Raw genomic sequence first — 26,412 nt, 5'->3', positions numbered from 1 at the left:
ATTTATGATTATCCCCTTTCCCATATAACTTTCTGCCTTCCATAAGGAGGAATGCCTCTCTCAGATCTACACCACAGTTACTGGCCAGTGACCTCAACTACCACATATCAAACTGAACTTAAACAAGAAGAGCAAAAAGTGAAGAGCGAGTACGCTGACCCAGTATGTTTTTAACTCGATGCCATGGAAAGGCAAGTGCTTGCAGCTCCTGCTGACCTCATAGGGAGAGGCAGGGAACCAGGTGGCACTTCCTCATCATTTGGCAGTGACTTGCAAAGGTAAGGAAATAAGGGAAGAGGCCCCAGCTGTCTCATAATACAAAGTATGAATGCACAAGATAAACCATGCCCTTTACTCTCTATTCAGAGTGCAGCACTCAGTACAGTTCCTTAAGTAATTTAGGGACTCTCAGGCAGAACAAGAGGACAACACCCAGTGCAGCAACAGTCATATTTAGTGGGACTTGTCCAAAGAGTAGATTCTACAACTTAAGTCTGCAACTAGCCTTAACCCTTCAACACAAGGGCATAACTGCACAGCAGCAAAACAAGTGCTATAACACCTCAGAGTCCCTACTGGGGCCTCCACACCGAATAAAGCTTCCCCTGACTTCACTGACACATTTGGCCTCACTAAATCATGCTTTGACGCAACTAGTCTTATTAGTACTCTATAGTACTTGCTACCATAGTAATAATACAAAAGTATACAGTGCCCCTGCAAGCAATAACACAACGGATCTGACCCAACATACGAGGCCCTTTGGTTTTGGGACTGCATATGTCTAAGATCAATGTTAGCTATGGACTTGGTTTTCTTCCCCATTTCAGTGTCAGAACCATTACTCACAGTATTTCCACAACTCTCTCTCCAAGCAGAATTAAAAATTTCCATGACTTCTTTAACAGTCCAACATGGATCATGTTTGAAGCACGGCACTGATTTCACTGATCCAGAAAAAATATATATACGTGTATATATATATATATATATATATATATACATATATATAGACATACACACACACCATATGTATCTAGGAAATGACTAATCATAGTTGAGCACACTTTGAGATGTTGCCAAACCCTTTATGGCTCCATATCCCAATTCAGTTTGATCTCTTTTTGCATATGAAAGCCTGCCATACTTTGGTCTGACTTTGGCCTCTCATCTGGGTGCCAGATAATTTGCCAAAGTTTTTAAGTGATTCAGTGAAATTAAGATGATGTTTGTACCTGGGAGGTCATGACAAGAACCTCACACACGTTTAACTCCTGCATGAACACTCATCCAGAAATACAGTGAGTTTACATCATGGCTATAATTGCTTTAGGACCTGATTCAGCAAAGTACTCAAACTCAGACTTCAAAAGAACTTAAAAATACGCCAAACACGTGCTACAATATTTTACCAAAGTGTATTTTAGAAAAGACAGATGGAAATAGTTTCTATTTGCTATTAAAGCTTTAAGATGCTGATTGACTACATAATCAGGACACACTCTCCATGCTATTTACACTGATGAGGTTGAAAAACTACTGAGCAACAAGCTGAATAAGTCCTTAATAAAACAACTTCAAACTTTAACAACATTGAATTAATTCATGTAAAAGCCTGGTTTGAGAATTATCCATACCTACAACCTGATTCTTGACAGGAGACACATATTACAGCTCACTCTGCTAGGAAAGTGGTGCAAAGCCAAACCAGCCATACAACCTGGCTCCAGGCCCAGCCAGCCAGTTCAGCCAGCCCGCAACATCACAGTACTGTAAACTGTTTCAGATGGCACCAGGCCAAGCCGTAGGGATAGCCAAAAGGTGGGAAGCTCATGTAAGTAAACCCTTCTCCTTAATTCTCCTGAGCCAGCCCTGTCTCTAACTCATGCACTCCAGCCAACATCCTTCCTGTGTGAGGCTGTGCCGTATCCCAGGAATGCCTGGAAAGGGAAACAGGAAGCAGTAGGACCAAAACTGACAGATGGAGAAGCTCCCAAGGAGAGATTTCTTGTTCTATCTTGACACAAGAAAAGTCTGCCCTTTGTAGGTGTTAGTTTCTTTCCATGCCACATATATACACACACACACACACACCCATCAAACATGGATTTATGTCCCAAAAAAGGACAGGCTTCCTCTGGGAATAAGTCATATCAGGAGAGATGTCAACTGATTGCTTGAAATTCCAATGCTATCTAAATTTGTCTTCACTGCTGCTTCTTTTAAGTAAAAGCCAAAAGACAAGTTTCTACTGCCCTTGATAATGGTGCAACAAAGCATGCTATGCATGGGACTAGAAGGTAACTGAAAAAACAGATCCTCTCACACTTGGAATTGCAATGCAAGCAGGACTCACAAGAATACAGATCTGAGAGGGCTAATGTGGTGTGCACAGCTGACCAAGTACTGCAAAACTCCAACTTAATGCAACCAGTGGAGCAAAATCCTTCTCAGAACACATAAGCAGCAGGAAAAGATAGATCCTTTAAACTAACACCCCCAGGCTGAAGAGGCGTTCTTCAAACTGCTGTGCATGTTCCTGTACCAATGACTTTCACTCAAGTAGTGCCACAAAGCAGCTTGTTGGGAACAATCTATGTTACGTTGGCTCTACAGAGTTTGTAAAGTGAAGAGCATCTTTTAGTTTTAGCCAAGTAAGCAAAGGACAAAAGAACAAATACATTCAGTGCAATTCACCATGTTTTCATTAGAAAAATGACAACCAATACTGCTGCGCTGCCTGTGAACTTCAAAACAAATAAATAAATTGACAAATAACAGCAACATGCTTTGTGATTCCTTTTGATCGTTAGCTATAAAAGTTCACAGGAAGTTTATGCAGCCCCCTCTGACTTATCTTCTAAGGCCCACTAGAGACTCTAAGAAGAAAATGTCAGCCTGACATTCCTTTGGACAAAAGGCAATGACTTTGCTGTGGGATTACTTCTGTAGTTCAGTCATGACTTGAACAGTCAGGTTGGCTTGGAGACTGTGAACTGCTGATAACTTGTTGAGGGGGTGCCTGTGAGCCCTGCTTCGCATTGCTGGGAAGGAAGGGAGTTGTGTGAGCACTACCCAGCACTCACTCCACCAGTCACCTACATCCCACAGAAACCAAAGCCAGCAATGGCACATGTTCTCATAGGCATACAATAAGTTTGTCCTGCTTACTGCCGTAATCATAACAGCATGCAGATTTTACAAGCTGAAGACAATAAAGCTATTTTCTTCTCTATTTTGTATAGAACAGATAAACAAAATATTGCTTTGAATATATACAGTTCCTCTCATTCTTGGCCCTCGGTGTGCTCTACAGAGCTGGGTAAATGTCACTGCTGTCCTGCCGCTTGGAACAAAGGAGTTAAGTGGATCTATGTGTGGGGCTGCACTGGTCCCCTAAGAAAGACTTTATGACTGAGCTCTGCCCACAAGGCTTTGCTGCCTCCCATGAGGTTGTATTTAGGCCTTGCAAGGCAGTCAGGATCAGCCCAATTCCAAGTGGCATTGGAACACTTTCCTTCCTGGAAAACAATTTACTTGGGTATGGGAGACTGCTGAGGTTAAGCCTTCCTTCTAGCTCATTTCCAGTGCCATGCAAGAAATGAAAGTCAGCAACAACAGAGCAACTAGGATCAGCTTGAGACAAAAGCCAACAAGAAGAAACCAGAATACACAGACAGTTCAAAAACATTTGGAGGCACCTCAGTGCTTCTTAGGTTAAGCAATGAAGAGACATCCCAATGAGCCACAGCCATGATAACTCTGAACAGAGAGCAGCCCGGGGCTTGTGCTAGCACAGCTGCATTGTTTTCAAAAGGGAGGCCGTGCCTCCATACAGTGCCCCATCACACTGTGGGGTTGAACAGACCTCCTGGAGTCAGCCCCAGGGCTCTCTGTGCTGAGTTCCATTGTGCAGCACAGACATCCCCTGAGCAAAATGCTGCAGACCACAGAGGAAATATGTCCCATCATTGGGAATTCAGCTCCGAGTGCTTGAGCTCCAGATGAATGCCTGAAAAGCAAGGTCATTCTTCCTCCCCCAGCTCAGTGAACTCTTCCAAAAGGAGGTGGGGGACGACTTCATATCCAAGGAAGGACTCGCTTTGAATCCCTGGGTCAGTCTACTGGTTGTTACACACCCACCAGTCTCCTCTTTCACCATTAAGAGTAGGAGTTAATACTTAAAGAAAAAATAAGAAGAACTCATTTTGCTTTACTCACATCAAGACAGAGGGTTCAGAAATAAGATTTTACCTCCTGCCATTAAGAAGCACAATTCCTTCTTTTAATTACATTCCTTCCCTTCCTATTTTAAGACAAAAGAAAAGCAAGAATCAACTTTTCTTTTTTTTTTTTTTTTTTTTTTTTTGTAAGAAACATCTGACTGAAAAGGGTGGAACTTGGGAAAGTACCAGTATTTTTCTTCCAAGTCTGGGAAAACTATACAGCTTATATAGGCCATGACACTGTTATGGATATTTTTCTTTTAAAACACTGGATTAGGTCCATGTAGTCACTCAGTGTTCCCCACTGCTGTATAAGTTGCTTTAAGGGGACAGAAAACTCCCTGGAACCACTGCTTTATGAAAATGGTGATGTCTTACAATGCCAGTTGAGAGGTGGTCATTCAGTGGGCAAAGAGCACGTGGAGCATTCCCGATTCCTCACACATCTAAGTATGAGCTGTGACACTGGCAGCTGGGCATGTGTATGCTCATTGCAAACACAGGCTAGCGCCTACCATGCTGGAAGCAGCCTATGGAAAATCTGAACCATAAGATGCAAATCATTAATAGTGTGCATCAACACTTGCTTTGGGGAAAATTCCCCATTCAAGAATGGACATGCTGATTTTGACACCAGTTCTTTCATTTCCTGATGTATGAAAGTCCCATCAGTAAACATGAGATCCGTGTGCTTACTGAAGGCACAAAACAGTGCTCTCAGTTTGCCAGAAAGATCTGAAAGGGCCTTTTTGCCTGTTTATATATGGGTGAAATCCACACTGAAAGAAGCAGAGCAGGGACCCAAGAAGGAGTCAGAAGAATCCAATGCTTGATTTTAACCCCATTTTGTTGCATGACCTTGGACAACTTTCTTCACCTACTAACAGAATATCTGCTTGGCTTTCTGAAGCTCTGACAAATGAAAAGCAAGCATTACTGAAGCAACACAGTAAGCTGAAATCTTACCATAGACGTCAAACAAAATGTACAGTTCATCACATTATACAATTCTAGACATAAACCAACCTCCAGGGCTATTTCCAGTTTCTTAACCCGTTCCACATCCATCTATTTTTTATACTCCCTCCAATGGTCAAGCACATAGTTTTCTTCATCATCCCTACCACCATAATCTGAACCTTTGCTCCCAATTCACACAGTACCACAGCACAACAAAAACAAAGGCAATCCAGAGGGAAAGATTTAGACCACGCAGTCTCCTGCCTACATATGAAATGAAATCACAGACCTGCACCATTTTTCTTAGACAAAGGTTTTGTATCTTATCACACTCTAACATCTTACATAGTTACACTGCAAGATTAAAAAAAAAAAGAGATAGATCTACAGCATAGGCCATTTTAAAAATCCCTTCCATCCAGCTGCATTCAGAATAAGTTCTACTGCACCTGTCTTACACAGTGGTTAAAAAGTTCCTACACAGACTGGTATTTTATCATGAGTGCGACCTCTTATTTACTGCACTGTGACCTGGAGCAAATCTTAGCAATCCTTATACCTCATCTCCTTTGGAGCAACTTCCAAGCCTAACACACAACTTGCAAGCCACCTGTAAGTTGTTCAAATCAGCAGCTTGTCTTCCTCATTCCCAGCCATCTAGAACAGAAAGCCAACAAGTTGTACATTAAGACTTCTTTTTTAAAAACACAATGCCATTTTACATTCATTTGGAATGGCATTTAAAATACATTAGGAAACGTAGGCCTCCCCTGTAAATTGCCGTGAGCCACAGGTAACTGAATCCACCTTGGTTTTCTCATCTCTAAAGATGTGGAAATAAATGAAGCTTATTAGAAATACTGTTAATATAAATGTGTTAAACTTCATACAGTGGCCAAAGACTGCTGGAAGGAAAGCACAGCTGTATTGAGAAAAGAGCCTGATTTTATCTCTTCATTTAACCACATTCTTACTACTAACCCCATTTAGGAAAATGTATTACCATAATCCCCAAATGTTTTCACTATACCATTCTAAAAACCTCAGTTTGGGCCAGGGAACAGAAAAGACATGCCATGAACACACAGTGAATGAAAGTCAACTGCTTGAACACCATCTCCTGAAAGAAGGAGCAAGCCCATTAACAAAAGCCACCCCTATATGCAGCACTGCACCTCTGAGAACAGCAGCAGCAGGCATCTGAGGTGGAGAACGGAGCAGACCGCTATGACTCATGCTTTAAGTCTAGTCAGTGAAAAATCTGGCAGAAGTATATTGTTTGACTATGTCTGCACATTCCCAGGAGATTTATAGCTGCTTATTAAATCATCTGTTCCTGTTAAAACCGAAGAAATTGTATATGTTTCACTGAATTTTACATCTGGTAGAAAGACCTCTTAGCCATTAATACGGAGTAGAGGTTTTTCTATCGGGGGAACCACACAAATGGTTTTAAAGACCTTATTTGTGACAGGAAATAAAACCTGCCAAGGGATGGGCTGCAGGGGGGATTGGAACCTGCTGCATCAGTGGATGGGTCTCCCTGCTTGCTTCTTTGCTCTGTTAGGTCAATCGTCAAAATCACGTGAGTGAAAAGCACTTTCTACTGAAGACAGGAAACAAGCGCTTTCTACAAAGGAATCAGTCTCATCTTCAAACCCAATAAAAAAGTCAAGGAGCTGTGTTCAGCCCTGCTCTGTGCGTGGATATAGCAACGAGCGCTTGCTGGTTTGTGTACAAGAGACAGAAAAGGAAAGAATGCTTGCTTCTGTGTGTATCGGGATGCATAAACTGCCATCTCAATCCATTCTGTTCAACTAAAGCAGGATATTTTATTATTTCAAAACTCTCTACAGAGCACCTCCACCCTCCACTGAAAAAACCTGCACAAACAAGCACTTTTCTTATCCATCTCCTCTCCTCTTTTCTCACTTTTTTGGTGGGTTTCTGTTGTTTGGGTTGGTTTGCTTTTTTTTTGCCCTTGGGTGCACGTACAGTTTAGCTCCCTGAGATATCCATCTCTCAACATTATTTAATGTTATTAAATAGAAGCTAATGTAAGTTAATGTTCTGAATTCCCAGAAGGTAGGAAAAATGTGCTCATTCTATATTAACCCCTCAAAAATAAACAAAAGTCTAGGCACATTTGCTGAACACCATAGAATGTAGAAATACTGTGTCCATGGCTACTTCAGTGCCGACACTGGAGCGGGGACGTACTTTGAAAACACAGAAAAAGCCCTTCTGAGTCAAACCAGTGACTAGCTCAAAATCCACCCCCAAAAGTGGTGAAAGGTGATGCAGGTCAGGGCAAGCCCCTGACCATAGCTGCTTTCTATCTACTTTTCTTTGTTTGAGACTGTAGACCATGGGTAAGCAGAGCTGAATAGCAGAAAGATTTGCATCGTTTTGCTAACAGTGCATTTGTTGCTCTCCCTGTATAAACAAAACGCTATCAGAGAGCCATGTCTGAACTGCTGTACTTAGCATAAAAGTCAGCAACTTGGGAGTTTGGGAGCATAATAATAAGGCCAAGACCCATACCAGTTTACACACAAACAATGCCCAAAGGCCACAAGCAAGGGAGCCGAGAACCACCATGCCCCTGGGTGCAGCTGTGCCAGATGTGCCAGCAGGCACTGGATGCAGGGGAACAAGGGATGGATTTTCAGCACATTTTCTTTCACTTTTTTGAAATGCTGCCTTGTCTTCTGGCAAGCTGCCTTTTACATGACCAGATGAAGGTAGCCGTGTAGATTCAGCAGGAACTACACTAAGCCAGACTGATTTATGCAATAAATCAGGTACACTCTCAGAACACAAAGGCAGAGCTGTATAGTTCTACAAACTGTTCTATACTGTGTTTATTTTTTTGTCAAAATGACAAAAATTCTCTGCCCTTATTTTCTCTCTCTCTGCTGTCCATTTTGGACTGTCTTCACTCAAGCACTCTGGTTCAGTGATAAAGGAACAAACACACATGGCAAATCTGAAATCCCAGCAGCCTGTATGAAAGCAGGAATCAGCACTTTTATGCTCAGCAGTGTTACATAGTCTACAACCCTACAGCTGCACAGACCCCAGTCATCACTACATTCCCGCCTGTCACACTGACTTTCTAGTGTGTCAGTGAGTTGTTAGTTAAAAAGATTACCAAGTGATTTGTTAACAAACCAATTGTGAACTTATCTGTAACCAGTGTAACACCACCACACTTTAGCCCATTGCAGGTGAGACATCGTGACTAAGGCATGCCACTGCTGCAACTGACTGCCCAGTAAGCTTTGGACTGGTCTCATGTGACAAGTCTCACTTGGTGGAGTTGGAAAATCAAGAGCGTCATTTGATCCTGAATAATCTTCCTCATATCTTTTGATTTGGTTCTTCTTCCTTAACAAGGAGGCAGTTATGCTAATGAACGTAACTTTGTCCTCTGTGCCAGCCACACAGTCACACCGTAACACACAGCCAGTGAACTTGGAGCAAACATGAGCCTGGGACAACTCATTCTCCATCAGCACTACAGAACCAGTGGGAGTCACCCCACAGACACACGTCCTCAATGATCCAGCCACGTAATACGTGACTTCGTAGCATTGCAAAAGAGAGCTTTGTACTGCTGAGGAAGAGGATGGGTCATTTTATATCACAGAAGGCACACAAATACTGCTGTCCCCTCTCACTAGGGAACACTGTATGAGAAGTGATGAGACTTGGGACCATTTTCAAGTGTGGGACGCAGAATCCCACTCAGTGGTTGCTCCAACAAGAGGCTACAGAAGTAATTTATGGGGGCAAATGTTCTCCTCACCAGAACCCTTTTGTTCTTAAGCAATTGTTTCATAAGGAGTGCTTCAGTGCCCGCATCTGCAAATACTGAGAGCAGCTGCCAGCCACAATAGGAAATGGTTGACACTGACTAAGCATATTTCTGAAACCCCACCAATTCTACTCCACAAGAAAAAAAAATATACCCGTAACAAGAAAACCCAAGAGAATTTGATCATCTTTATTCTGTGCTTTCACTGAGAAGTAAGGATCTTTGTTTTCTCTCTCGGCCCTTCATGTTATTCACAAAGGGAATTACAAACCGAATCAATTATATAAGTGGTTGTTCCCTGAACCTTGTGGTTTAAGTCTTGGTCAAAGTAAGATCATTCACACAGGAAGCATGACTCTTAGGTGGCAAAGCAAAGCTGTTCTGATTCCCAGCAATCTAACATCTAGCTTGTTTTGACTGTACTGAACTGCTGCCTCATTAGCCACATTCCTCCAAATGACTGAGAGGCAGACATCAGAAGAAAAAAAAATAGCAAAAATCCTTAGAAAGAAAGATGACCTACAGGCCAGCAAAGAGCTGGGGACCAAGCATTTCCACCCCATTCGCACCTCTCACCTACAAGCACCTTTCACATCCATACAGGCACAACCTATGGCCCACTGATGAGCAGGTGGCCAAGATAAGATCTTCCAAGCCCTAGACACTTGAAGACAAAAGATTGTTCCTGTTATTAATGTATCCCACAAAAATGCAATCACGTCCAGCAGCTGGGTTCCAAAGCTGACCCACATTGCAGTGTAAATACAGACAGCACACTGGTAACCTGCCCAGTTCTTAAACTGGAGTGAAGCAGTCAAATAAGTAACAGAACATTCAAAACCCACCAGCAGAGTCACCAACTACACTCAACTTATTTGGTTATTACTGATGCAAAGATCTTCCATGTCTAAACAAACATGCAGTTTTCTCTGAACTCCAAATCCTGGAAGCTTTTTTTGTGGGGGAGTAATTTTTGGGGGTGATGTTTTTGTTTCTTTTGGGGTGAAGCTTTTTTGGTAATGGTTCAGTGATTTCAACTCCAGCTCATATTCCATAAAATAAAACTGGATAGGCACTGAAAGGTACCAAGGAGCAATCAAAGCTTAACGTATCAGAACACAAAATCTGAAGACACTTTCTCTCCAGTTATAAAACTCTGAAAGCAAATTGGTTTAATCTCATATGAGTAGCTGGCATTAAAAAAATAAGCTATATATGTACAATCCTGCTCATCTTCATCACAAACCTCAGAGCTCCTACTGGAACAGGAGCAAAGTGGAGAGCATGGTCGTAAAGTGCAGGAAAAAAACTTCCAGCTTTTAACTTTAGCAAATCACTTTAAATGGAAAACAAAATCAGTATGAGAATCTCTCTGAAAAGTTATTTCTTCCTTCCTCTTTGTTTTTCTTCCTTCTAGTTAAAGTATTCATTAGTCAAAGAGTGTACAGTGTATGCTTGGAAAACTTTGCCTATTACTAAAATCAAATGCAAAACAAACAATATCAATTTTTTGATAGGTTTGTCATGCCAAGGCCCACAGCTTCCATTCTCATGGATTTTCTGGAGTATTTATTTGTTCACACAGAACTGCAGTTCTGAACTACCATCCTCTCCTCTGGCAGAATCTTTGGTCTTACTGGGGGCTTGGTAGCAACATCAAAATATTTCCAGCACCATCAGTAGGAAAAGAACCGTGAAATAAACGTTATTCAAATGTGTGTTTGTCCATCCCATGTAGATGCTCATCTACACTAGGAAAACAAAAGATACCACCTTGCTCTCTCAGAAGACAAGGTGCAGGTTCCTTGTCATTCAGCAAGTGTCACTGCTTCTCCACACTGTGTAGATGCAATTATTCTCCTCTAGCGCCCATCAGACAGCTGGGAGAGAGACTGAGGCACAGTCTTATCTCCTGCTTTCTCTCCAACAACACAACAGAAAGCAGGCAGTGAGAAGAGAAAGAAACTCCTGTTACTGGGTTTAAGCATTTCCATGGTTTGAGTCAGTTCCTTCAGATGCTGCAAGGAACTAATTGGATCGCCAAGCCAATCTCAAAAGTTTAGGAACATGTAAAGACTGAACTCCTCCTAATAGCTCTCTATATTTCAAATCTTTGGGATTCATGTTTCCAAGTTTTCCTCTGTTGGTATGAAAGACAGAAAAGGCCAAGATTCACTGATGACTGAACACCAGAAAAACAAGCCTTGTAGAATAAAAAAAAAAAAAAATCACCATAAAACCAGTGGATCTGGCAAGAGTAAAAAAAGATATAAATATATATATTTTGCATTTATCACTCACCATCTCCCACAAAACCATACTGTAAGGGCACACTGTCACAAAACAATCCCAGCCCTATCTTTAAATGTTCTTAACCACAGTAATTATATACAGAGCAAACATGAGCTGCTTCACTTGCCAACAAAACACAGCAGCAAGGGGACTACAACATGGCAGTCCTTAAGGACGAAAAGTAAAAAAATAAATCAGCCAGTCTGGAATTTGAATACTAGAGGGCCAGACCAGCCAATGCCAGTGTCTGCACTGCTATACTTCATGACACAAATGAGAGACTTCTGATAACTGTGGTTTCAATGACAGCTTTTTCTTCCTTGCTGAAAGCTGGCGATGACTTCCTGCAGGCTGCTGCCACCATCCTGAGAGCTGATGCAGCTGTAGTCTCCCAGGGGAGATGGACATTCAGGATATGAGACATTCTGCAGACACCACAACCTACCTACCCCAACTCCCTCTCCCCTCCACCCACAAAAGAATGGTACTTCCAGGAGATGAATATCAGCTAATTTAGAAGGGATCCACCAACTTAGTGCAGGAGGTTTCACATTACCAAAGCTTTCTGTTACCATTTCAGAGCAAATATCAACATATTCAACTACACATCACTCTTCCCTTGCTAGGTTACCATGTTTGGAAACAGTCTTTCTCTTCAACAGTTCTACTTAGAGCCCATTTCATAGCCATTCCTGCAATAAGTTTCCAACTAAATCTCCATGTGCTGTCTATACTTCACTCCCTAAAAACAACACTCAACTGCAAAAAGTACATGCTACCAAAAGCCTTTCTTTCAGATCAAACTGCAAGCAAACAAGTTGCTGTATGTTCTTGACCTAAACAGCCTGATCAGGACTCTCACAAAATAAATACACAAAACCCCCAGATGTGGTGGCTTCATCCCAGTCCCCAGGGAACATCTGTGTACATCTCATAATCCTGAGAGAGAAGGGTGCATCTGATGTTCCCTTCTCTGGAGAGGCCCCAAGCTACAGATGGAGGCTGTGTGAAAGTACACTGCCCAGGCACAGATCAGCCTATGATTATTTCTCGTTGGATGCACAGCTCCCTTTGAATTCTCTCCTAATTACAACAGCCTTGTGCACACACATGTTCATTGCCCAAACTGTGGGTGGGAGACACATCTGCCTCCAGCTCTCTGAAAACGTTATAAGGCTTAGTTCTCAAGACCACTGGAAACAAGCATGGGTCTTTCTATTGGCTTCACCAGACTCATGTTCTTCCATTTAAAAAGCACCAGAACCACTCTGAATAGTTCTATTCAAACACAGAATCCACCAGGCTAATATTGCAAGACTGGAAGAGTAAACAGCTTTGTCCATACACTGGCAAGGCAAATCTTATTCACCACACTCAATGTTTATTTCCTCCTGACTGACTCAAGAAAAATTTAGACAGAAACTAGATGTGAGTAAACCCTCGACTGGAAGGCAGAAAAATATTTCTAACTCATATACCAGCAAATAATTAGAAAAGCTTTCCAACAGGCAGAACCATAGGTTCAAAATGCTGTGTGCTGTGTCGTTTATAAGGGATACACTCACCTCCCAAGCACTGGCGCTAATGGCTCAAAAGGACTCTCCCAGGATTGCTGATATCTGGGGTACCAGTGGTGCAGGGCAAGCATGTAACCTTCCCGCATGCACAGAAATCCTTAATAGCACCTCAGCCTCGCTGTGCCTTCTGGGGCACAGACCAGAGATATTGGCCAAAACTGGAATCCAGTTTTGAAAATATTCTATTTTGGTTTTTGGAGATTCACTCTTCATCCTTATAAACCATCTTTTCAAATAGGAGAAATATATATATATATATTTTCTTTCTTTGATAGAAATTCTGGGAGTTGCTTTCAGCTAAAGAAAGACACCAATAATCAGGTGCACTGTATGAAGTTTCAGAAGATATTGCAGGCTCCGCTGGTTAACACACGGATGCACAAAACTATTGCAAGCCAGAAGCGAGGCATATAGTGAACTGAAATCAAGCACTCAACTTTCAGTTTCCCAAAATGGTATAAAACTCACAGTCAGCTATACAGTTGACATATACGAGACATCAGAAAACCAAGATACTGTATCAATTTTCAGAAATCAGAGATTCTCTTAAAAATAACAGTGCCAACATCTAGCAAAGATGGAGACTACACGATCTAGATATTTCCATGAGTGTTAAAATGGAGAACAGTGGAGCAAGTTGTATTGCTTTCAACATTTTGTTCACTGCAGAAATATTTTGCTTGTAAATAATAAAGGACATTTTTCTACAACATCCTCTGAAATAAGATATACTGAGATTTCATCTCAAAACTGAAACCATATTTTTTAGTTGCAGTTTAATTTCAAAATTCAAAACAAACAAACAAACGAACACTGTAGTCCATTTTATATTTCAAGAACAAATATATATTGCCATGTTATCCTGAAGTAAATCTTCCATTTTCCAATTCAGATAGGGAAACTCCCAAGATACCAGTGAAATTCACTTCTCTTACCAAAGTATACAAGTGCAACCTCACTGTCTTTCCTGTGCTTGGCAGTAACGTGCACATGGAGAGTCCAAATTCTACCTTTTATTTAGAGTACCCCCTTGCAAAATCTATATTAAAAATAACCACCTTCTATCTCATTAAGTATCTTACGCCAATAACCATCTTCTACTTGCCCAGTCAATTGAAGAAGCAGCACCTTTAAAAACAAAAGAACTGATCCCTCTGCAATGATTCATAGCCTGCACAGCAAATGAAATGAAAGACTAAGGATAAAATCTAGTTCATTAAAAGAACAACTACACAGACAGATGCTCTTGGGATTCCTACAAATAAAACTGGTTTCCAGTAAGGAAATATTGAGGAAGAAGAGATCTTGTATGTTTTCTTCATGAAGAAGCCTTCAGGTTCCAAATTCTGTCTACACTGCTCAGATTCAACACTACCTGTTTTATTCAAGAACCTAAACTCAGTTTCCCCAAAGGATATTCTGAACTTCAGACATTCGTACATAATACATCCAAGAAGTCTAAAGCATAATAAAGAAAAGCAATGCTCAACAAAGAGCACACATCATTTGGGAACATAGATTATTTGGATCAGAATCCAGAAGTTTAAATCTTCATATTTTTGGACATAGTGAAATTAGCCAGAGCCTGTCACACAAGTAAACTTTCCCACAAGGTTTACAACACAGGAAATATTAGGACTAGGAAAAACGAAAACAAATGCAAGAAGACAGTATTTATCTGAAGCTAATCAGGTACTAACCATCTAAGAAAAATTACGTCAACTTCCTACACATGGGTTGTGTACCTGAAAGGGTGAAGTGCTATGCTTTCAAATAACAGATGTGAGTGGCACATTGATTAAGATTTAAGATGTGTGCCCTGAGTATTCTGCTTGTTTTCTCCAGAGGGACAAAACAAAAGGATTGTCAGTCAGAAAGGCCTTCCAGTATTTGAGGGAATTCTGCTGAGGGCTCAGTTCATACATGATTCACCTTCCATGTTGAAACAAACCCAAGTGCTTTGCTATGAGCTTTTCCATTGGAGCAGAAAGATTCAAGTAATCCCTTAATTTAAGTAATAATAATTAAATAAAATAATCAGTAAGTCACTGTATTAAAAAAACATCACCACCACCACCCCCTAGGGCAAGTGATTGAAACAACTGAAGTGGGAGAATGTGAAGACAAAAGTGTTCTTCAGAAGAGAGTGAAGCCAATAGCAAAAAGATGACAGCAAACACAAGCAGAGGAGCAGGGACACACAATGAAAATCAAACTGAAGTATTTTAGAACAGGACTATATACAAATGGTAGTACCACAAAGAAGGAAACAGAATAGCTTTCAAGGACTCAACAATATCCCCCTAAGGGCCAACTTGCAATTGCATTCAGTGCTAGAAGCTTCAGGTCCCAAGGGTTAAGATAAGACTTGGGCACAAAACCCAGTGAGCTATGAACAGAGATAAATCCAAATGATCAGTGAGAGACCAATAGCACCTACATGGAAGACTGTGAGATGAGGCATACTCTTACATGCCAGCTTCTCAAACAACTCGTGATTTGGGAGCATGTAATAATATTCAGCAATACTAAAAGCAGCCTGCTGTACCTTCAGGATATTCCACAATATTTCCTATTGCTTCCTGCAGAAATTCTGATTTGCTGGCTGTAACTCAGGATCTTGGGATTTTGCTCTTGATGCTTATTCTTACTGAAGTATTAGCTTTTCAGGTGCTCTCCTCTCTGATACCTCCCTGACAGAATTCCCAGTGTCTGTTAAACACAGTCTCCCTCAAGTTACACCTATTAAAGATTAATTTGTGCTACAAGGTCACAGGGCAGCTCCAATTCAGAGCAGTTTTGCTGGAGGTATTAGCTGCATAACCAAAAGCTGTGCTGATTGCTCCCCAACAGAAAAATGAAATTATTTCAAGTCCACAAGGGTGAAGCACCACCCATCAGAGTCATGGCACCACATATAGCCTGGGAAGAGCATAGGGATGCCGTTCAGTCTTCCAGAGAAGTTGTGACCCACTCCTGGAGGCATTCAAGGCCAGATTGGATGGGTCTAGCAGTTGACAACCCTGCCCATGGCAGAGGAGCTGGAACTAGATGACTTTTATGGTCCCTTCCAACCCAAGTCATTCCGTGAAGTTGCTGAAAGTAGTTTGCAATGAAATTTGAAAGGTAAAAACTTTGGTGCAATCAGTTCAGTGCCAACTCCAATCAAGGAGCGGAATTTCTTCAGTTGGAAAGGCCAACAGATCTCCTGTTGCCAGGATTTTGATAAGCATCTCCTCAAAACACTCTCAAAAAATGGTTCAGCATCACTACATTTGCTCAGAGACACCAACATAATCGGTATTTCAGCTGCTGGAGAGTAACTACAAAATACTGAGCAAGATAAAAATTGAACAAAATAAATATAGCTCTCTGGTATGAACACAGTTATTTCCAGCTTCAGTCAGAATAACACAGCTGCATGTGGAAAAATCACTTGGGTGTTGGGAGTGCACAAGCCCTAAGCCTTTTCTCTCTTTTTTTGTTTATTTTTTTCCCCTTTCTCCTTAGTTCTGATCAATGAAGCATGTCCTTTAAATACCACAGATTTGCTTTTGCTTGTAGTGTATCAGCTATCAAATTCAGTTTCACTAATGACATTTGTAATGCTCTTCTCCCTACTCTATATAACATACTCCAACAGCCTTTCACAGTCATGCTTTAGATAACAATACCAGCAGTATTCTGCCTATCACTACAGCTCTGAATAATAGCATCACTTCAAATTCTTCTCATCTTTCCTCTGGTCATTCTACTGACATCAAGTTATGGGAGCCTGTTCTACACAGTACTGTCTCTGCCATGTACCAAAGTATGTAAAATCCCTCATCTGCTTTATACATTTCTCCTGCAAGCACGTATGGATTTTCCTCTTGCCCTTAATAATTTTTTCAAAAATAATGCATTATCTTACTTTGAATTACTCTGTTAAAGATATTCTTTTGACATGGTGATAACGTTTGCAAGCTGGATTACTGATGTGCCACGACTTTCATGTTACACAGTATTTTCCTTTCACAATTCTCTCCTCAGTTCGGCTAGTTTTGTAAAGTAATCCTAGCAGGGAACAATTTTCATTTTACATTTTCATCAGCATTTAGACTGACAGACCTGGAGATGAAAACACAGATGCAGGAAAAATGCATTTTTGCATCTTCTGCAAGCATCAACCTTCCACAAAATGAATAAAGCTGAAGCAGGTTTTGCTCTATCCCCATAGGCCTCATACACTACAGCTGAGACACGCTAGCTATAAACTCCTTAAAACTATTGCTGTTAATGTGGTTTCCTCTGACCAAGAAGGTCAGGATTCTTTTTTGGCCAAGAACCTTAATGACCTAACAGCACTAAAGACAAACCTTTTTCAGCTATTTGTCTGCATTCTTCAGGCATGAGGAAATGAAGGGGAAGCACTGAACTATGTAAAGCTATGGAAAAAAAAAAAGAAAAAAGAAAAAAAAAAAAAAAAAAAAAGACATTCCATGCTACAAAGCTATTCAAGTTAGCATCTCATTTATATTCTGGGATACAAAAAAAAAACATTATCTCCCATACGTGTTGAGGATTCCCATATATAATTTTTCCAAGATCAATGCCATGATGCTTGAGTCCCATCACCCCACAGCCATTGAGAATTGCTAGCGGGTTGTATATTTGACCACTTTTTAGCATACTGTGCATAAATGAAGGTTAACATGTATTTCTCACCCACTTGTCCAGTTTTTATAGCCGCCTTTTCCAAAGGAAAAGGTACTTCTGTTATTTCTTCCCCCACACTCTACTAATGTGTGTAGAATTACCAAAGAAATCAGGCACCAAATACTAATTGGAACACATAGGTAATGCTGATCTATGAATAAAGGTAATAAAAGTCAGCCATCGGAAAATACTTCCATAGAGACCGCGGACTTGGCTAGCAAACAGCATAGCACAGCAGCAAAATGCAAGGAAAAGCAGATGATGTAAGAGCATGCCATGTCATCTAGACTCCTTCCAGTGCCACTCATGGGAAGAACGATGGATCCAGATACAGGCAGGCCTGTTTCCAAGTTAAAACCCCCAAAGTTCCTGAAACAAAATAGGAGAGCATTTCTCTCTCTTATTCATGCATACTTCACAAACCCCTGGAGACTGCTCTGCAAACTGGAACGATAAAACAAAATGTCGAGACAATAAATGGAACATTGGAGCTCTGCTATTTGTTAGAGGAAGGACCTTTTTTTTTTTTCCCCCACTTGAAGGCAGTAGCTTCTTTTCTCTTAACAAACAGCAAAGCGATGCAGAGTAAATATTGTCTTTTGGAATGAACTAAAAGAAGACAAAGGAGCAGCACAACATTTCTTGGTTGGATCAGTTCCTTTCAAAAACTTCAAAAGGAAATCCACCCTGCTACAGGTGTATCTTAATATTCTCATGACACTTATTCTGTAGCGTCATAGCAAATACTACTCCTTACATAGGTCTAGAAATAGCAGAACCCATTGTTTGTTTTGTTGTTTATGTTTTATTTAATAATATGAGGAAACTTGTTATAGTTAGGCCTCTGCTCCTCAACTCCTGTTATAATCCTAGAAAATGCAACTTTCACAGTACGTCAGCAGTGAAATAGTTAAAGCTGTGTTCTCATTTACACGGTAATGTTTAGGTCTACCACTCATTCTCCCTTTCCTTAGAGATAGATAATTTCACAGATATTTACCTATAGACTTTGCTTGGAACTGTAAGTTTAATTTCTGAAAGAAAACAATAGTGCTTATGCAAAAGTAGTGAAGTAAAAACCTTATTAAACTACCGTGAAGTATCACAGAGGTAGCTCTGGGTAGAGAACTCAGAAATCCAGCTTCATCTTTGGCATAAGCAACTAACTCCACTCATACAAGTTACTGGATTTCCTTCTATATCTTAATCTCCAAAATGCAAATAGTAACTAAAGTTCTCCAAAGACAGGACAACACTCAGAGCTTTATTCTTTGCTTTTAACTGATGTTTGCATGAAACAAAAACTTCGCGTTACACAACATAACGCAATGAAAAGAGCAACAATGACAGCAGAGCAGCAAGGTCCTTAGCTGCAGCAAGTGAGGATTTGCTCAAATGCAACAGCTATAGGTGCAGAATCAACAGAAGAAAGCTGCTTACCTACAGAAGGGCTCAGATATGCAGGGATCTCCAGAGAAATACCTTTGCCTCCACTAAGAACCCTTAAATGAGGTCTGGAAGGGGTGGGTCCTGGCTCCAACCCTTCCAGTCACTCAGGTGCACTGCATGCAGCTGAGCTCCCCTGGGTTGGCCCTGCCTTCCCACCAGGTGCTCCATCACTGCTTCAAGCCATAACTTAGCATTTCTGCTACACGTGATAAGGGTCATGATGCTATATCTATAAAAAAGCAGTTGCTACATTTGTTTCTGCTTCCTTTAGGCCTCTCTGCTGCTTCAGCCTCTTCAGAAACTTTTTTGGCATAAGCATAAAATATAACATTTTAACCATGCTTCGTCTAATCAGAATGTTTCAGTGGCTCTGATTAGCTTTGTAAAGGCCTTCAGAGCATTAAAAAGCACTGTAGTGAAGCTATGAATTATTGCTTGCACTATTACAAACTGAAGACTTCAGAATACACAAGAAACATCTTTATGCTTTCATTGACTTGATCAATGCTGTCATATGATATTCTTCATATTTCAAAGTCTTTACAATTAATAACTAAGGGCCTTGCAACACCTTTGAAAAATAGTGAAAAGTCAGCTGTGACTCCAATTGCTTCAACTACTGCTGAAATACAGCTGTCTCCAGAGCAAAGCAAAATATCCATTTAACATTAAAAAGCCACACAAGTACAGAGGGAGTAGGGGAAAAAAAATATCATTGTAGCCATTTAGAGCAAGAGAGGAAGTTTGTGGAGGCAAAAGTGTAGTTAACCAAACCAGAATTTAAATAGCACCCTGTGCTCAATGCCAAATTGGTCAGAAATACCCCATGTTTCCAAATTTGGTAATCTTCCAGTGTGAGTCAAAAGCGCTGTGTCCAACAAGTCCCTATAGAGGGTGGTAAGGATGGAAAGGAGGGATTTTTTGGTCTAATTTATGAGCTAGCCTAATCTGTACTGTTTACAATTGCATAGTAGCACTGGTGGCCTGAGCTCATGTTATCTTTAGAAGACGCTTCAACATTGCAAGGCAATCACTATTACATTTTCTTAAGCTCAGAGTGGCAAGAATTACTGCTTAAATCTAGGAGATGCACTAACTCCACAGGCAGAAAGGCACATATTCAGTCACTAAGTCCAGACCTGATCTATGTTGACTGCTAACCACTGGACTCCAACAGGGCTGCACCTTTATCTGCTTGCTGGACAGCTGATAGATAATTCAGGGTACAGATGCCATGCACTGAAACACAGAACTAAACATGCCCTTGTGAGTTCTCCTACCCACACAGACAGCCTTTCGCAGTGCTTTTTAGCACATGAAAAACTGTTTAGCCAGAAAGTCTTAGAGGACCTTACAAAAACCAGCTTCACATCACACCTCTTGCTTTGCCAAACCCACCAGTCCTAATTCAAACCCAGATTTCACACCGTTTCACATTTTTTAAGCAAAAGTTAAAACACTACCGTGCTGAAATTTTCTAGCTCTTTTACATACAGCAAAGCAAGAAAATTTGTGAGAAGGCTGCTTTCCTTTATCAGTCTTAAAAACAACACAGCAAAAAAGACTGAGGTTCAGCCTGACAGTAAGGAAGAGCACCGCGGACAGAACTTGTGAATGACCACCTAAGACTGCACTCCTCCTGTTGCCCCAGGAACAGCCTTCTGCACAAATGGAGCAGAAACCCAGATCAGTACGGGTACTTAGGACTGCACTCTGAGCTGAACAGCAAGTGGGCATCACTCAGCCTTGAAGAGGGATATATCAACCCCAATCTTTGAAGTAGCAACCACAGAAGAATGCGTGTTCATCTCTGTTTTCCAATTCACTTGGTGTCACTATTTGACAAAACACAAAAAACTATCAATGGATCAGATTTCCACATAGGAGACAGAGACACTTGGAAGATCTAACTTCATTTCCACTGTCTTGCTGTGGGTGTTTTTTTCTTCCCCATTTCTTCAATATCCTTGTCTAAAAAACACAATATCTGTGCTGTCTGCAGGCACTTGCGTTTTGCTGAAATAATGCAAATACTCAAACAGCTCACGGGTCAAACTTCTATTTCTCCTATTTTGAACAACAAACTATATAAAAAATAAATGAATGTCACATTTTCGGGTTTTTGTTGGTTTTTTGGTTTTGTTTTTTTTTTGTTTTCTTAAAAAACAGATGGGATTTTAGTCCCAAATATGCAGTTGGCATTTGGCCTGGTGTAAAGGCATGCCCAAACCGCCTGAGGGTGGAACAGCTGTGGGGGTAGGGGCAGGTCACAAACTGTCTAAACTAAGGAGACTCTACAGGACTGATTGCCCCAGGTCAGAGAACAGCTCTGAGGAAAACAAGTGATGCACTAAAACCACTCCCATTCAGTCTCACAATGCACAAGTTGAGACTACTTTCAAAGTTCTCTATCCCCATAATATACCTTTTTCCTCCATCTGAGTTAGAAACTGCCAGCAGGCCTGGCCTCTTGGTTAAACCATCGCCTACCATCAGCTAAGACAGAAAGGAGAACTTCCAAAGTAGCAACAAATATAGTATGATGCCGAAAGAAGCACAATAAAATGTTTGCATGCCAGGCTGTGTAGAAGTGTCTACAAGATGCAGAAAAGGGCCAGAAAAATTACTGGGGGAGAAAATCAGCAATTGACTTTGACAACCCACATCCCCTTCACAATAGAGAAGCAGCTCACGGTTGTGCTACTAACCCTAAGTAGAGAGCCACTGCAGAAATGAAAGCACAGTTGAGGATGTAAATAAGGCTCCCAGTCATTTTTCTTCTTCTGTCTGTATTTCATCCACGTGGGTAAAAATATTTGTCCCAAGTGGAACCCATTTTCACTGTAATAAAGTGGATTTTGCAAATATTGTAGATAGATTTCCTCAAGGGTACAAAAGTCACTCTAGAAAGTCAAACTGGAGGCATATGTAAAAAAAACTAACAGAATCCAAGGGATGGAGAAAGAAATAACATGACTTGAAAGTTTTTTTCCAGAGAAACTGTTATCTAAAACCTAATTTAACCTGAAAACTTGAGATCACAGTAAATGTGCATGTGAGACCAATGCATCATTTCCTATTAGGTAGCTGCCAAACAGATTTGTTACACATTTAATATAGAAGTCAAATAAGGTATTCACAGGGCATGATTAACTATAAACAAATTTGTACTTTATTCTTTAAATTAAAGTGTAACGTGATAGAAGCTATAATTATTAGGAAATGTGATGAGAAAAAGTCAGAACTTCTGCTGCATCACAAAACTAATATAACAGTGTCCTTGTATAGTGTTGCTTTAACAGGCCCATAAAGCCCATGCATTCTGAGCCTCTAACAACAGTGCCAAGCTGGCAGCCAATGAATTGTCGGGTGACTTGGAGGGTCCAGAAACTCCGAGAGAGTAGTCATCAATACTCTTTGCTGGGTCATATGTTGTTGCTATTCCTTTCCTTTAAGGTTTCACCTCATATTTGGCAGAGCCACATGGATGCAGCTCCTTCCAATGTCAACACCTTTATTTGCTTGGCTAGAGATGTCGGCGGAGACCAAACACGAGGTACTGCCTTCTTAAGTTCAGAGCTCTCTGAGTCACATGCAGTCCTCTATCTTCTGCTGACTGCAGCTTTACAGTATCCTACATATGTCAATGAATCTTGGATAAAAAAAAGTGACATACTGACATTTAGTGTCATGCTAAGATTCCATTAAAAAAATTTCCTTCAAAACAACTGATACATTCTTGCCTTTTACTTTTCAGCTAAGAGGAAAACGGTTGAGGCCTGGTCTCAGAAACAATCTGAAAAATCACAGCAAAAAGTAAAGTGCCAGGCAATTAAGGCTTGAGTAGATAGTGTCTATACACTGGGATAACTCACCTAGTCCTCATCACACTGCTTTGTGTGGTCTCCACCCCAGCTAACCTTGTGACTACATGTTTATCTGGGCTGGACAAAAAGATGTGGTTGCCAACCTGTTCTGCTGCACAGCATAAAAGAAAGGGAAAAGGAAGTTCTGGTCCAAGACAAAGCATTAAACTATCCAGGACTGGATTCCTGCTGTTTTATTCATTATCTGTGGGCTCATTAATATGTATGCCCCTTGAAATCATCACATATTTTAATTTCTCACATGAATATGTCACTTCATTTAATTGTTGTACTTATGCAGCATACCTGAAAGCTCAGATTCACTTTTAGGGGGCAAAAAATTCTATCATCTCTCTAAATTTAGGAACAGGCCAGATTCTTTTTCCCCATCACATCTCAGCCTACCCGTAGTAGTTTTGGGTAAATACTTGCAAGCCAAAAATTACAGTCTGGTTTATCTTATACACTGTGCATTATTAAACTTTCTGCTAAAAAAATTAATGACGAGGGATTGAAATATTGATCTTCAAAAAAAATAAAGTCTTTTTAACTCAGGGGAGCAAGTACATCCTCCCCTCTGTCTCAGATGCTGTATTTTGATGCTACATGCCATCCTCATCACTTCTTTCTGTTGGCAGATATACCACAATATAGAGTGATCCACCTAACTGAAAAGACGAGACAGTCATTTCCCCTCAACCATATACCCTGTCCCAGTGCCAGGGAACAATCCAGTCTCATGGAAATGGATGGATGAAAAACAATTTTATTTTATTTTTTCTCTCTCTTTTTTTTTTTCCTCATAACATTTTACCCTCCCCTGTTACTCCCTCTCTGAAAAGTTATTGGCGCTGTTTCATTTGGGAAATATCATCTCAACTCCGCATTCATCAACTTCTCTTTTAGTTTCTTCAACTCAAAGACAACTGCATTAGTGGGAGAGAACTCAATAGCAAACAAAGACAGAACTAAAGCTGAATCTTGATCACATCTCACGTGATGCTGGCATTAGAGTGCAAAGCACAGTGACGCCTCTCTTACTGTTCTTATAAATACAAGCCTGAACATCAGAACCAGTCAAGCAGAGGACCACGTCACCAACTGAGGGCAATGATATCTTTGCTTCACAGGCCTGGGGATATCTCCAGGGAGAAAGAGCAACTATTCTACTGCCTGCTTTGCTGCAGTGTCAGCAAAAGCCTCCAAGGGTCCTGTCTCCAAGTTGTTGTCAAACAATACCAGCTAAGGGCAGTTATGGCAGCCCAGGTGCGGTCACAGACTTCCTATTCAAACAGGGAACTGTGCCATGCAAGGTCTTAACTTCTACTTGTCCTGGGGATAGAGGAACAGAAGTTGGAGCAGATCTCTCAGAGCAGAGCAATGAGAGAAGCTATCCAGACCTTACAAGTGAAGCAGAAAGACATTTTCCAAAGAAGCAGGCCAGACTATTATGAACAACAAACAAACAGCAAAGAGCTACTAAGCAGGCAACAAACTCAGCAGAGAAACACTGTCTCAACAGGGAAGGCAGCAAAAGGGTGGAGCAGTAGCATGTCTTGTACTTGTCCCAAGCATTAAACGAGTGGCTCCTTACACGCACACCAGCAAACAAAAGAATCTTCTGGTTTCATGGAACAGGCACCTGCACAGTGTGTGTGCACTCAACCATCACTCAGCGTCCCTTATTTCCTAAGGAACGGGGTACAGAGTAATGTCTCTCTTCAGCCACCCACACTAAGCCAGAGCAACCACCTTAGTGACTTTCAATCTGGTATAACTGGGAATTAAACATGAAACTAGAGATCAGAGCACAGCAAATTACAGAAGTACTCATTTATGGAATCACTCCCTGCATGATTTTTTTTTTTTTTTAGACATTACAATTAAATAGTTCAGGATTTTTTACTCTGGCAATAGATACATCCATCAAATAGTAACAGAGAAACATACATTCAAACCTAATGGTGCATGAATTGTATCCACAAGTACTGAACGCTGTTTAACAATCCTGTAAATTGCTATGTAATACTTGCAGTCAGCTCGTGGAGTGTTTCAGACTGTCTTAGGCCTCTTTTCTTTCTGATCCCCTTCTTTCCTTTCCTGCTGTGACCTCACTTCTTTCCCAAGCCAGCCATTTCTTACACAGTCTGTGCAAAATGGGGGATTTTCTGCTCAAAGACTAAGGTTTACCATTTGGCAGGAATACAGCAGGCAGCAAAACACAAGCAGTGGTGTGGAACTGCTCCCCAGTTTGCAGAGTGGAACAGCTCACAGCCTGCCACCACACAGGTGATTTGGACAAGCTTTTATGCTTTGCTGGTCTGTCATACCTTCAAAACAACATTCTCGGTTAATGATACTCATTTAAACAACCTTGGCTAAGGGGAGCTTTTGAGCCTAGGGAGGATTGAACGGTGAGGCATACTGGAAACTCCAACCATTGAGATCTTGTAGCACAAATGCAAGAAGCACTTTCCTACTTGCTGAGTCAATAAGCTCCACTTTTCATTAGCACACTGTGTTCACTCAGAGTGCAATGTGACATTGGGCCAGATATATTTCCCCCTCCAGTGACCCTGAGCGATAACAGTTTCCACCAGGACAAAGTATCAGCATCATTCAAACCTCATTTATTTCGTTCTGTCTTGCAAAAATTGCCTGTACTCCCTCCAAATAGTAACACTGCTGAAAGCAAAAATGTCAGGTGGCAGATCTATCTCCACTGACTTGAAGGACATCCCAGAACAAGAGTCCATGTCTGAAACATCTCCTCACTGAAGAAAGGCTGTGAGATCTGCCAGGGGAGCTCTCCTAAAGCACTTTAGTCTCTGCACCACTACTTACAGCGGGCCAAGCAGAGCCCTCGGCATCATGCTCTTGGGTTAGCATCTGTCCCCTGCAATCCAGATTGAATGATGCACGAAAACAAATAATCCCCCCCTTTTTTTTAAGGGGGAGGAGCAGAATGTAAAGCATTAACTTAGTGTGATGACCCTGTCAAAACAATTAAACAAATAACAGTATTAGAACTTTATACAGTGAGTGTTTTTAATGACATGGGAGTTAAGAAATAATGTTAAATGTTTCAGCTCAAAGACCTAGTTTCCTGTGTTGGCACCAGCGCTAACTCTAAATGTTCATACATCAAGCATTTCCACAGCTTCATTTTAAAGAGAAATTAAGAGACTGATATACTTAAGTCAAAGCTACATCCTGTTCCTATGTGTGTGAACATGGTACATTTCTGACTAAAACTGACCATGCTTTCAGTGTGTCTTTAGGGACTTTTCCATTTGCACAAACTCCCTGAAATCTCAAATGCATTGCTAGGGATGACAGGTTTTCAGCAGAAGGATCTAGCTCAAACAAACATATCTTCAAAGATAGCATTAAAATGAACATCTCCTCTTATCCTATGCATCTCCAAGGTTACAAGCTTACAGCAACATGTATAAAAAAAAACAACACTGACCATATGAATTAGCATCCGTTTACCTAAACAGTTGTAATGATCTGTGCACAAG

At 40.9% G+C, this 26,412-nt stretch overlaps 1 protein-coding gene across 4 annotated transcripts in view; it reads right to left on the bottom strand.

The window, feature by feature from the left end:
• Positions 1-26,412, bottom strand: part of DENND2B (DENN domain containing 2B) — a 143,470-nt gene that overhangs the window by 112,372 nt on the left and 4,686 nt on the right. The window contains exon 1 of one of the 4 annotated variants that reach the window (XM_072337414.1): positions 19,014-19,087. The exons of the other annotated variants lie outside the window; for them this stretch is intronic. The gene's annotated coding sequence lies outside the window, so the exon portion shown is untranslated. Of the gene's footprint in view, positions 1-19,013; positions 19,088-26,412 lie in introns of those variants that run through there. 4 annotated transcript variants of the gene reach the window in all.

Source organism: Excalfactoria chinensis, chromosome 5 (assembly GCF_039878825.1).
Source record: "Excalfactoria chinensis isolate bCotChi1 chromosome 5, bCotChi1.hap2, whole genome shotgun sequence".
In the NCBI taxonomy this organism is placed as follows: domain Eukaryota; kingdom Metazoa; phylum Chordata; class Aves; order Galliformes; family Phasianidae; genus Excalfactoria; species Excalfactoria chinensis.
Note: the sequence above shows the minus strand (reverse complement) of the source record. Positions and strands in the feature narration are given on the sequence as shown.